We start from the raw sequence: 12664 nt of genomic DNA on the forward strand, positions 1-12664 counted from the left end.
CAGTTAACTAAATTGATCCATATCTCATTATTTACTAATAAATTATATATTGATATAGATTAGATGGGTGTTTTAAAAACGCAAGGGTAAATTACCATTACGGGAAAACTTAACATCTTAAAGAATGAAGAAATATTACACATTTACGTGAGCTCTCACCGGAACAAATAAGTTTGTGGCACTGTAAGCTCAATGGCAGGTGGTACTTTTTCATTGCTCGCCAGTGTATAACATAATAGTTCTCATTACGGCCCCACAGATCTGCCGTCTGACACTGTGACACATTAGCCCGGTGACTTATTGGTGTTTCTCCCCCTGAGGTCAAACCCGCCGTCGACTGTCACCCCCCCACCCCCTCCCCAATCACACACTCGGCTGATTCTTTAAAGAGCGAAAGCCGCAAAACTCAACGACTAGAACCTTCAGAAGGGCGTTTAATTAACGAAAATAATTACCAGCCGCAAGGTTTGCACTTCAATGCTGACAACTTCTTAGAATTTTTCTAATCCTAAGAAAGAATAAAGTATAGACGACCCTACTTATTTAGGTACCAAGAAAATCGAAAAATACATCAACCAATAACAAATATCAAAGGTTAACATTAACCTGAGCATTCAACGAAAACATGAGGGAAGTTTAACATAAAAAGTGTTTTCCGCGGATTACAATAAAACACATCGACATCAAAGTGACCCGAGTCTCCCCCTCCCGCCCCCCAGGACCAGACGTACTGCCTTAGCACGGTCTAGGTACTTTTCTACAAATGAAAAGCTCACGATAGAAAAACAAAGTTCCATACGATAAACGCGATGGCTGCTCGCATAAGCGATTCTACACGATGACGAACAAATAAACGGAGCCGCGGCCGGCCCCGCATGAGGTTTCCGAACGAACGAAAACAAAAGCTAGCAAAAAGAAAACGAATAGAGGCCTGTTAAAATCGTCGTGACGTCACCTGAACGAATTAACGTGCTATCCCTGTCTGGCGCACCGCAGTCCCTGGCCCGTCTCGTTCTGTCTGGAGGGAGGCAATTGACCTATTTTCGGGGGCGGCGTGCAATAATTTTGCGAAGGGCGCTAGCCAGCGTTAGATATAGACTACGCTAGCTTGCACATTCTTAGTCCACTTTGGCCGAGTTATATTTTCGATTTGGAGGACGGTTGCGTTATTCATCGCTTTTTATGGGCAATAACAAGTCGGATCGCTGTTTACGAAGATTGGATACAAAGTTGCTTGTAATGGCTTTTGTTGCCTGCCGTAGCCCTCATGTTATAGTTGTTTGTGTAAACAAATAACATGTTGTCGCACACTTGGCTGTCGTCGGTGATGTGATGGGACAAGTAAATGTCTAATGAAGTAGAACTTATAAGATAAGCAACTTAATTGTAGCGTTGTATCTGTGGCCCAGGATTTCACATGTTACCAATGGATAAAATATGGATACTAGAATACATAAGTAACTAACTACAATTATTTAACATAAGAAATAAAATTATGCTAAAAAACGTACCGAACGAACGTTAAATAATAAAAATAGATAGATCATCTCAGAATAAACACTACACTACAGTAGGGCGTTGAAGTGAGCTGGTGGCAGATGTAGCTGAAGTCCTCCTTTAACTAAACCTTGCACACGTGACCGGAACTACAATTTGCGGCAATGGCGGCGCGCCCACATCCGGTCCTTTATTGACAGACTCCACAAAAAATGGTGAAAATAAGTGCACGCGGTACCGCTGGCCACCCAGGGTTTATCGCCCGTTTAGACCTCAGCGGGGACCCAATGGCCCAAGGCATTACATTTTTTTGCAGAACCTCTTTTTACCACCCTGTGTACTGAAATAAAACTAAACTTTCTCGCAAGTTTTTAAGTCATTTAGGCTCTTGGAAAAGCCGTCAAATGAGCATAAAATAAAGGCGGCACGACGCCACCATTAGAAACTCTGCCGGCGGGAGAATAACAGAACATTAAAATTAAGGATCGCTCCAGCATACGGCCATAAAAACGGTAGAGCGAGAAAAACGCGCGGCCACCGCGGCGGTAAATCTGCCGCGCAATAATGGCGAGATCTCTTTTTGCTAAATCCAGTGCACGTACGTGCTGTGGTTTGGCTAATGCGCCGTATTATCCGTGTTTATAAATCATTCATGTCGATACCTCGTTTTGAGGCCACTGATTTTGCGGCACGCGAGGCTTTCACTATAAGCCTGCTCGGTCACACGCCTGAATAACACGCATTTCAATAAGAAAATACTTTACTTACATTGTATAGTAAGTATATTATGATTTTGTTATTTAACTTCTTAGAATCACGTAATATAGTAATGTGCAAAACAAAAGATGCTAAGCACCAGACATTGCAGCGAAGCAGCGCTATAGAGGGGTCGCTTATGTAACACACATTTATCACAAACATGGATGGAGCGAATGTCTCTGCGAGCAACAACATAAATCATTAGCATTCGCGGCGTCCTCGCGCCCGCCCGCCCTACTGACTCATCGGGACTAACAAACGTTGCGATTTCAAATTGAATTTCAAATCTTTTCTCCGAAGTCTAAACCGTGCGACGCCTATTGAATTATTCTATAACGGCGAAGCTTTGTCTAATCTTTGTGAACGTGGGCGTCAATCTAGCGCATGCTTGAACACAATAAATTCGGTTATAAACAGATCAAAGAAGACATTAAACTAAATACTTCCATTTTATATTTAAAGTGAATTAGTTGAAAGACTTCACTTTCTGTTATTAATACTCTGGTTGCAATTTATGCATTTGTTTAGTCGTAGGCAAAATTCGATACCCTCCAGGTAAATAATCTGGGTTTACGCAGTGGAACAACACAGAAGATCGATGTTGAAATCAAACCCTTTAGTGGGTGATGAGGGTAGCGTGACGCGGCGAGGCCGACAGCTGCACGAAGATTTACCGGCGGCGGCGGCGGCGGCGGCCGAAACCGAGACTCGGATGCTATTACCATTAACACTACCCGCACACTACTACTATACACAGTAATACACACTCGTGGCCAGAGGACTAGCAGCTTTATTGCAGTGGTGATATGTACGGTCAGCTGCATAAGTAGCTATACACTTTTGTACCTTGTCATACTGACTACATAACAAACCGTCAATGTTTAGTTCGTTTTGTTATACCGACTACATAACAAACCGTCAATAGGCAGTTTGTGAGTTTGACAAGGTACAAAAGTGTACAGCATGCAGCTGACTGTACCTGTATTAAGTATATCTTCGTAAGTAAGTAATTTATTGTTCTTATTTTATTATTTCTTACATTTTGAACGTTTTCTACTATACTTAGGTACAACTCTTGTGTGTTGTATTGTTTTATAAGCTACAGGCCTACAGGTAGCATTATAAATAAATAAATAAATGATATCTTCTATCTGAATAACGAATATCTAGAATCTAGACACTAGGTCCTATCCTTGATAGGAATAAATACACCCACTCACATTTTTCATTTCAGTTTGTTTCTGTGTAGAAATAACCAAAAAAAAACAAAATTCAAAACTACTTAAAAATTAAATAAAAAATTCAAAGATTTAAAGTATGGGAGCAAAGAATATAAAGCAAACATTCAACAGAAAAGTTGTAAAAGCCAAAATCGAAAAGATTTGTCAGCTGATAGCGGCGAAAATATATTACAAATTATTTATTTTATACTAACTGATATTTCATGTTTCATACAACTTTATCGTTAAAAAGTTAGATTGTCAATTTACATTTGGAATATCTTTGAAAATATACCTAATTCTTAACATAACCGATACTAAAATAAAATTTCCGCATTGAGTATAACATGGCATGTTTGTTTTCGTATAATTTTATGAATCTGGCAGTGATAATGCCTTTTTGGTTGCGTCACTTCGCCGTTCCTTCCTTGTAACTGCGACCCTTGAGGGGTTCGGAAATGAGACTCAACATTCAATTTCAAACCGGAAACTTTAAAACAAGTATATTTTATGTCAAGCTGTTTTTATTCGCATATACGGAAGACCACAGGGGGTCTCGCTAAACATTGCCATTTGAATTAATTTTAGACTGTAATCAGTACTTACGCAGATTAAAATTACAATGCGACAGTAAAATTTGAGCACATCACAAAGGTAATAATGTAAGTAAGTAGGTACATTATAATTGTTATAAAGATATATAAATTAACGATATAAGATCTATTTACTCAATCTTAAATTCAAATAGCATCACCCACTTCATAACTGAAAATCAATACGAAAGTTAACAAAAATGTCAAGACAGCCTGCTCGGATACATTGAGTAATGTTTCGGAAGATTTGGCTCGAGCTAGGCGCTGACACTGCTGATACTGATGGCACTGCTGACGCCGCGAGCTACTCCATGACATACGAGCCTGCATGCGCCATGATACGGCCTTGCAGGGAGACTATGGACATGTTGAGAAATGAAGACACAGAATAATAACTAGTGACTAGTAGTGATAGAGACAGCGCTCTATCACTACTAGTCACTGTGTTGCATACCTATGCGGATGTGGATGTAGGCTTATGCCTGTCGATGCTGTAGAGCTGTATAAAATATCGGTGGTTGTAAAAATATTAAGTACTACCAGTATAAATATGGATCATCATCCATAACGATGATACCTAAGCCTTCTTCTCGTTGACGAAGGGTAAGTATTTTCCAAGATACTTTCTGCCTCAAACAGAAACATACCAAAATATATAGTTAAACGTACGGTGCATACACCCAAAATACTTTAACGTTTCTCTTCACTCATAGAACACGAACTCAAACTACCCGGAAATCATCGACTTATTTGGTTCCTAAACGCAACTTACGCAACCCTGTAACACTGCAACTACTCGCACATACTTTAAAATATTCTTGGTACATAAACCTATTCAGCTGTGTCCATAAATCTTTCTCACATTTCTTTCAGGCATTGAGTTTAAAAATAATAAGTGGTTTTCCCATCCATTTCTCAAAAAGTTTGGACTTTTCGGCCGCTTGCAAATTGCGAAAGGCCAGAGTCTTTCATTTGTAGTTGTAAGTCATTGGTGGCGAGCCGCCGCCGCCGCCGCCGCCGACGTCTGACAAGACCACGATTTATCTACCAACTTCATCTTGTACTGCTCCTTCAGACTTTCACAGTATTGATCTTCGCATTACTGATGGGTTTAGGTTAAAACGAATACATTTTACAATTTACGTGAATCTCTCTATCTCCTAGAAGAGAACATACCATTATAGAGTGAACTGAACCCATATTATACCTATTTTTTACAACACTACCCATACCGCCTGTAAATAACGCACCTTGCCATAACTCATGCAATTCCGGATATACTTACATAATGAAATACCTTACAATCACTACACAATACTGAAAATTGCCCTAGCTACTATTTATAAAAATACTTAAAAGGTTGTGATGAAAGATTACCTCGAGCCATGCTATTCATATGACTCCGGGATCACGTGAACAGGCGTGAATCTGAGGTACAAAGCCCGGGAAGGGAGGCACACAAAGGACAATGGGCTGCAAGGGACGCCGTGGCCCTATTCAAAGTTTTCTCGACGGATACAAAGGATCCCCTGTTGGGGTGAAGTTAAAAAAAGTTGCGTGAAAAAAGGACAACAGGAAAAACAAATGAAATGGGTGTTAACACTTAAACTTCCTATGTAACTCTATCCCGCCAAATCTATATAAATCATCTATCTACAAAAGAAATGACTCATTTCCTTAATGCCCGAAGCAAAACAAATAACTCTTCGTGCAGCGAGCGGCTCCGTCCAAAAGTCTCACTGTAGAGATGAAAAAAATAACAAATATAAGTCCATGCAATAACAAATAAATCAGGCACTTTATACACATAACTACACCGCCCCGCTGGCCTACTTTCGTCTCATAATGACGCCCGCGACGGGAAACTTGCAAATCTCGGACTAAGATGAAGCGGTAGATGTGACACCACTCACTGCATTTAACTGGCATTTTAACCAGAGATTACTTGTCTAAGTTAACCCAGTAACCCACCGTTCTTTTTTAAATACAAAAGTTATAAGTGGTGTGAGTTCTTCATTATGTTAGAATTCACAAGTGAGTTAACTGAAAAGGTATTGAGGAAGGTTCTTAATTTGCCAGCATAAGTGTTTTCTTGTTTATGCGGTAGTAAACAACGCTATTCATTTTGTCTAAAGAGTTAACTAGGTAGGAGGTAACATGATCTCTGAAAAAATAAGGTAACACTGAATAAACTCATGTTTTGTAGTAATTGTCATAACTTAATTGATAAAATTATTTTATTAATATGAATATATTTATGCCTGATTATTACACAATAAAAGACCCACCCCCAGTTACCATCCTACACTAAAAAACTTAGCTTTTGATAAACACAGATTTACGTTTATTTCAGCAATGGCCTTGTCCATGCGTAAAAATGTTTCACAAAAGGTATTGTGTTTTTTCTTCTTCTAAATGTTTGTCCGAGGTTGCAAATATTAAAATGAGCAAGCACTTGTGCCGGCGTGAAGCGGCTATCGCACCCTTCGCGCCTCCATGGCGATGCTTTTTGTTTTTTTTTTGTTATTTCACTTTGCATCCCTCGCTCGAAAGGAGGCCGACCTTTTTGTTTATTAAACTTTTTAAAGATGGCGATTAGAGTTATTGTTCGGCCGTTTTCAGAAGGTGTGTTTGTTTGGGCTCGTTATGGTAATGGTTTTTTGTAGTCCTATTATGGAATAAAAAATGATTTTTATTGTGTCGTATAAATACTATTCCAATATGATACAATAAAATAAATATATCAGCAAAATCTTTAAGTTACATAAGTTACAATCTTTGCAGTTACGACCGCTACGGAAGTGCTACAAAGGTGCTACGAAGGCGCTACGAAGGCGCTACGAAAGTGCTACGTCAGTAACTTAGATTGCAGGAAAGAATCGATTTCTGTTATGAAATCTTACATAAATTGCAACAAAACTTTAAAAATAACTGGTGACAGTCCAATTCCATTTAGGATACCCAATATTTCAAATAACATATTACGTTACACAAGAAACGTTCCATCATAGAATAAACGTGCTGTAGTCGGACAGAATAGATCTATAACAGAAGACGAAAGCGCTATGACAGCCGTCGAGACGAATTCTGCGTGTGTCTATTTCGGGCTCCGTGTGAGTCCGCAACGCATTCTTTCCGTCACGGCGGCCTTGGGGACGGGCGCATCCGAAATGATCATGCAGTCTTGTGACGCTTCTGATTTCTGTTTACTCTTTCCTTTTAATTTGACCTAAATCAAGGATCTTAGTAGTTGTCTTTTAAAGAGTATTTAACCTTTTCGTTGTTTGGAAAACCTAAGTTGATTTAGTTTTTTATTAAAATAAAAACGAATAAGTACACTAAGCTCAGCATTTCAAAGACCATAATTATTATTTTTTAAATTACCTACTTGGGGTAAAAATCAAACACGTTGTAAATTTTAATTCGGATAGGAATAGACCGCGCATAGTATCTAACAAACATGAATCGTCGCTTTTATTCTGTTTTGCGGCGCACGCGCCGGCCGCGGCCCGCAGGAGTGCACGCGGACACCACAACCATTACGACTGTTACATTGAGGGCCTGTTTCACAATGTCTGGATAATGGCTACTTGTGGGATAAAATATGCTTTCACTATCTAGAATCTAGACGACCGAATGGCGTAGTGGTTAGTGACCCTGACTACTGAGCCGATGGTCCCGGGTTCGATTCCCGGCTGGGGCAAATATTTGTTTAAACACAGATATTTGTTCTCGGGTCTTGGATGTGCCCGTAAAATGGCAATAGGCCCGCCCCCTATTACATTGGGACTAACATAACACTCTGGCGAAAAGTGGGTGCAGCAATGCACCTCTGCCTACCCCGCAAGGGAGTACATTAGTACAAGGCGTGAGTGCGTGTTTTTTTTTTTATCTAGAATATATAAATACACAGAGTGATAGCGTGTCTTTTTATCGCACAGGTAACCATTAACATTAATTAATTTAAGTATTAAATGTTATTTAAGTGTTTTATGTACAATAAAGTTATACTACTAATACTACTACTACTACTACTAACCAGTCATTGTGAAACAGGCCCTAAATCTTCTTCTTGCCGTGTTGGTGACCAACACAAGAGCTGATCTTGGTATGTATATGTATGTATATGCACTCACGACTGTAATCCCCGAAAGGGTAGTCAAAGGTGGCTCACAAGTGAGCCACCGACTTTTCGTAGCACATGTGTACTCATGTGATAGGTTGCGCACCATATCACCATCGAGCTGATCTAGGGTTTAGCATAATTATATCATACAATCCCATATTGATTACAGTTAATCAACAACATATTTCGGAGAGTTTCAATTTCGAGCATGATTTTTAGAACATAAAAACAAGTGTGATTTATTAGACTATCCTGAATTTTATGCGGACACACCAAAAAAGAAGAGACAAAATATAATTCTACGAAGGGAAATATTAAAAGGAATTAAAAAAACATTAATGACTTTCCTTTCCTAATTGCTTCCCTTAAAGATAAAAGTTTGTGTCCAAATTGTATTTCTGACGGCCTTCTGTTAAATTATGTTTAAGGCCCTATGTTTTTAATTGCCACAAAGCAAATTTATACCTACTTACCGCCTAGGCAACCAAAGGTCAAGAACTTCTGTGCCTAACTTGAACTAGACAGGTCGGCACCATCATCGTTCAGGTCAGGAAAATAATGACTCAACCTTAGTTATTCCATGTTTGCCATTATATTAACGTCCCCTTAGGTATACCCGCAGTGTTAATATTTAGGATATTTACGACTTCGTATTGTTCGATAGATTCATAGATTGATCATTTATTCAACGTAAAATTTTACAACTAAGTATTTGTTGATTGTCAGGAACTCTAGATTATGAGTCTACAACCATTTCACAAAGACTTAGTCACTGTTAATATTATTAATTCCTTCACTTACCTACTCATGAAGCTGTAGCTATAGAATGCAGTATGAAATGGAAATGCCAATACGAAACAGTTCATCAGGCATGCCAAGAGACCGCTCAATACAATACAAGGCGATTTGTAGTCACGGGCCAAGCCACGGTCGTGAGTTCGTGACACAAACAACTTTGTTGTTTACCATCGCACTGAAACACCGGCAGACTAATTATTATTGTTGTTACTGTACTGGGGGCATAGTATCCAACTACGGTAACTTTGCACCGGGTTAGAAATGGGGCATATCTTTTTTTCTTTAACTGGTAGCTCTTAATGAACACGTTTCCACTTCAGTGATAAATATTACAAACAAGCTGTTCTCGCGAGCTTTGCTTCGCCTTAAAAGTTTTCCCGTGGGAACGCCGCGATAAAAAGTAGCCTATCCAGTGCTATCCAGGGTGTCAGCTAGCTCCATACCATATTTCATTAAACTCGGTTCAGCCGTTTTGACGTGAAGAAGTAACAAACATACACACACACTCATACTCATAAATGTTCGCATTTATAATATTATAATTTGTGATTGTGACCCTAACAAACTTTTTTTGGTGTTGGCACGTGTTTTTTTGCAAAGTTGCGTTGAGTTGTATGGCTCTATTGTGTAATTTTCCTGGTATTGCTATTAAAAATCTGACAGGAGAGGATCCGTCTAAAGGCTTATTGCGATAAATTAGAAGTGGCGAAAGAAATACGTACCTACCGCCGCACCGATGTAGATTTATCGACATTCGAATTATTATTTCCTTATAACTGTTACAATTTCAAAGATTTTCTTATTAGGGTAGGAAAAAACCCGCGACTTTTTACATTTGTTTATTTAAGATAGTAGGTACTTATTTTAAAACAGTAGATACTTACATCTTTATTATTTAAATCTACCATCTTTGTCTATCCACCAAATCATTTTCCGTATTGTATTTTTTAGTATTGTGTTACGTATTTAGTTTTTATTATTTTGGAGTTATATTTTTATGTTTTTGTTAATTATTCAATTGTTTTGTTATTTTCTGTCTGTTTTGTGGATCTTGTTATCCGAAATGAAGATTTATTCAGGTTAATTAAAATAATAAATATGTACCGAGTCTGCTATATAATCGTACTATAGTGTGTAGAGACTAGTCTAGGAGCGCTCGGCGCTCCACAATGCGCCTTGGCAGTCGTCACTCCGCTCATTTGGCTCAGAGACAATTCAATAACGTACCGCTACTTGTCGAACCAAATAGTTTACACAGAATATCTCTTATAGCAGGAATGTCGAAATTAGCCAATCGGGATACCGCTTTTATTAGAGCCATTCTCATTAAATTTATGTCTGGCCTTTGTTTTGATATTTCAAACAGTTGTTCTCTAGCGGAAGAATTTCAGAGCGCGCCGTGACGTACGCTGTCGTTTTAGATAATGAAATTTCATAAATCATGGAAGTTTTATTGTTCTAACAAGATTTATTATATTTTATCTTTGAAATGGTTAATAATACTTTTAACAATGTCTAGTGGATATATAAATATAGGCAATAAATTGTATGAATCAGGTGTGTGTCAGCAAATGAACATGTTCAGCTTGCCAAAATATAACTCATTTATTAGTCGCGCTCCGTGGAGGCTACCGACTCTGCCGAGTGATAACTACTCGTACGTGTCTCGCAATAACTTCAACAATCCAGTGACAACCCACTGAATACAGATTTAATTTGCGTAATAATTCATAGATTATTATCGGAACAGGATTATTAGTGAGTTGTTACTGTAAACGTTTGACTAACAAAAGCTCATAAGTCAGCGTGAAATATTCGGACATCTGCTACTAACGATGCCTACTAACTTTTATTATTTCTTTACAATATTTATAATATATTATGTTCACGCTATTTTGTCTTTAGTATTATAATGTCAAGGACCTGTCTTCATTTCGATGTTGGCACTAACGATCCCTGTTAGTTTGAATACTTAAAACATAGTGGAATACTCGATGAATACGTATTAAATTTTAATTTAATATATTTCTTCACGCAGTTGAGTTACCTACATACCTCCTTAAATCACAAAACATAAATAATAACCATATGATATACGTAAATACCTAAGCACATTATATATAAGTAAATTAAAAACTATTCTATGCACGACTAGCTTACATTGTAGATGGATAAGAAAGTGAATTATCATTAGCTACGTACTCGTACAAGGACATATTATTATTTACTTGTTATTTTTAATTGACAAAAGTCTAAAACTTACAAAGTAAGGTTTTTTACAACTTAATTAAAAATAAAAGTATAAAGTAACGTACCTGATAAAATGGTATCCGAGTCACTCGTCGAGATCCGTCCGAGTAACACACATATATACAAGTAGACACAAGGAGTCTTGGTGCCAGCCGGCACATACACTACACTTATAACCGGACACAACCAACAGTTACTTGTACTAGTCAATGTCTTATTGCAAATATTCACAACCTCTCAGCATCAGCGAGCGAAAACAAAGTCCCAGCGGAACACCGGGACAGGTACTTTATATTAACATCAAGAAATATAAGAATTTAAATTTAAGGTTTCGTCGTATAAATAGATCTTTTAGCTCTTAATCACAACTTATGAGTATGTTACAACCTTTACTGTACAGTCTATCCAGAAGAACGGACAGATCGTTGGCACTTTGGAGAATTCCGCACTCCGCTACCCCACGGCTGTTCCTCCACTCACATTCCTCCTCAACACCTACATTTTCGTCACTCTCAAATAACTATTCACTACATTTAAATTATGTTTTATTCACAACACAGAAGAGGTAAACATTAAAACCACCCATCGTTCTACATTTCGCGCGAACTTTCCGCGTCTCGAAAACTTTTGGGAAATTCCATTTCAATTCACCGTTTCATTTCTTAGGATTTAGGTTTGCATAAAAGTCGCGTAAATAGTTGTTGTTTGTAGTTTTGTGATGTCCGAGTGCACAGAGCGAGTGGAGGGGCATGGCGCACGTGCGGGGCCCGCGGCGCGCTCGCGACTTTCCCGCGCCCACCGCCGGTCCACGCCGCCGCAGACGATGCTGCTTATTAATAGTTATCTCTCTCTCGGAATCTGCCGCTCCGCTCCTACCAACTGAGATAAGCTATTCGAATTTGGACAGCGCATGTCGGCTGAGTGTCAGTCGGTGTGGAAGGAGCCTGAAAAACTATGCTTTCAGTACACGGATGCGATGTGTGTAATTCGTAGTATTTCAGCTGAGTTACGAAGAGTACGCAGCGGACGCTGCGAGCGCTGAAAAGCGAAACCTGTTGAAGCAAGACGCTGGCAGGCGCGAGCGAGACGACGGTATGTGCGGAGGTTCAGTTCACTGAAACTTTCGGAGCTTACGCGCGGTGGTGTGCGCGTGTGTTGGTGTCGAGTAGAAAACTCTCTAAAGGCGCTTTCACAGGTGCGTGCCCATCTAGCGCACGCGTGCTCTACATCGTATTTATAGACTTAGATGATTTGATTACCTATATTCTAAAAGTTTTATTGCCTTCTAATGTTCTGAGTGTTTGGCAATATACTGCCCTCTATAAAAACTTTACAGCCAATTAGGAATCATAAAATAAAATGCTATATTTAATGAAACATTAATTTGTATTGTTTAACTAAAAATGGTAGAACTTGACGCC

General features: G+C 38.8%; 1 protein-coding gene across 1 annotated transcript in view; it reads right to left on the reverse strand.

Moving 5' to 3' along the window:
• Window positions 1–12364, reverse strand: part of LOC105380823 (zinc finger protein 541) — a 168931-nt gene extending 156567 nt beyond the window's left edge. Inside the window, exon 1 of the mRNA XM_048630388.1 lies at window positions 11309–12364. The gene's annotated coding sequence lies outside the window, so the exon portion shown is untranslated. The remainder of the gene's footprint in view (window positions 1–11308) is intronic.
• Window positions 12365–12664: the final 300 nt, after the last annotated feature.

Source organism: Plutella xylostella, chromosome 25, assembly GCF_932276165.1.
Source record: "Plutella xylostella chromosome 25, ilPluXylo3.1, whole genome shotgun sequence".
NCBI lineage: Eukaryota > Metazoa > Arthropoda > Insecta > Lepidoptera > Plutellidae > Plutella > Plutella xylostella.